Source organism: Bison bison, unplaced genomic scaffold (assembly GCF_000754665.1).
Source record: "Bison bison bison isolate TAMUID 2011002044 unplaced genomic scaffold, Bison_UMD1.0 scf7180017864390, whole genome shotgun sequence".
Classification (NCBI taxonomy): Eukaryota; Metazoa; Chordata; class Mammalia; order Artiodactyla; family Bovidae; genus Bison; species Bison bison.
Genome location: NW_011494962.1, coordinates 75,954 through 77,735, shown reverse-complemented (window position 1 = coordinate 77,735; position 1,782 = coordinate 75,954).

Below are 1,782 nucleotides of genomic sequence, written 5' to 3'. Positions count from 1 at the left end.
AAAAAGAAGACATACAGATTGCTAACAAACACATGAAAAGATGCTCAACATCACTCATTATCAGAGAAATGCAAATCAAAACTACAATGAGGTACCATTTCACGCCAGTCAGAATGGCTGCTATCCAAAAGTCTACAAGCAATAAATGCTGGAGAGGGTGTGGAGAAAAGGGAACTCTCTTACACTATTGGTGGGAATGCAAACTAGCACAGCCACTATGGAGAATAGTGTGGAGATTCCTTAAAAAAACTGGAAATAGAACTGTGTTATGACCCAGCAATCCCACTGCTGGGCATACACACCGAGGAAACCAGAATTGAAAGAAACACATGCACCCCAATATTCATTGCAGCACTGTTTATAATAGCCAAGACATGGAAGCAACCTAGATGCCCATCAGTACATGAATGGATAAGAAAGCAGTGGTACATATACACAATGGAGTATTACTCAGCCATTAAAAAGAATACATTTGATTCAGTTCTAATGAGGTATATGAAACTGGAGCCTATTACACAGAGTGAAGTAAGCCAGAAAGAAAAACACCGATACAGTATTCGTTCAGTTTAGTTCACTTCAGTCACTCACTTGTGTCTGACTCTTTGCGACTCCATGAATCATAGCATGCCAGGCCTCCCTGTCCATCACCAACTCCCAGAGATCACTCAGACTCACGTCCATCGAGTTAGTGATGCCATCCAGCCATCTCATCCTCTGTTGTCCCCCTCTCCTCCTGCCCCCAATCCCTCCCAGCATCAGAGTCTTTTCCAATGAGTCAATTTTTTGCATGAGGTGGGCAAAGTACTGGAGTTTCATCTTTAGGATCATTCCTTCCAAAAAAATCCCAGGGCTGATCTCCTTCAGAATGGACTGGTTGGCTCTCCTTGCAGTCCAAGGGACTCTCAAGAGTCTTCTCCAACATCACAGTTCTAAAGCATCAATTCTTTGGCACTCAGCCTTCTTCACAGTCCAAGTCTCACATCCCTACGTGACCACTGGAAAAACCATAGCCTTGACTAGACGAAACTTTGTTGGCAAAGTAATGTCTCTGCTTTTGAATATACTATCTAGGTTGGTCATAACTTTCCTTCCAAGGAGTGAAACTGAAAGTGAAAGTGAAGTCGCTCAGTCGTGTCTGACTCTTAGCGACCCCATGGACTGCAGCCTACCAGGCTCCGCCGTCTATGGGATTTTCCAGGCAAGAGTACTGGAATGGGGTGCCATTGGCTTCTCCCACTTCCAAGGGGTAAGCGTCTTTAAATTTTATGGCTGCAGTCACCATCTGCAGTGATTTTGGAGCCCAAAAAAATAAAGTCTGACACTGTTTCCACTGTTTCCCTATCTATTTCCCTTGAAGTGATGGGACCAGATGCCATGATCTTCGTTTTCTGAAAGTTGCGTTTTAAGCCAACTTTTTCACTCTCCTCTTTCACCTTCGTCAAGAGGCTTTTTAGTTCTTCTTCACCTTCTGCCATAAGGGTGGTGTCATCTGCATATCTGAGGTTATTGATATTTCTCCCGGCAATCTTGATTCCAGCTTGTGCTTCTTCCAGCCCAGCACTTCTCATGATGTACTCTGCATATAAGTTAAATAAGCAGGGTGACAATATACAGCCTTGACGTACTCCTTTTCCATTTGGAACCAATCTGTTGTTCCATGTCCAGTTCTAGCTGTTGCTTCCTAACCTGCATATAGGTTTCTCAAGAGGCAGGTCAGATGGTCTGGTATTCCCATCTCTTTCAGAATTTTCCACAGTTTATTGTGATCCACACAGTCAAAGG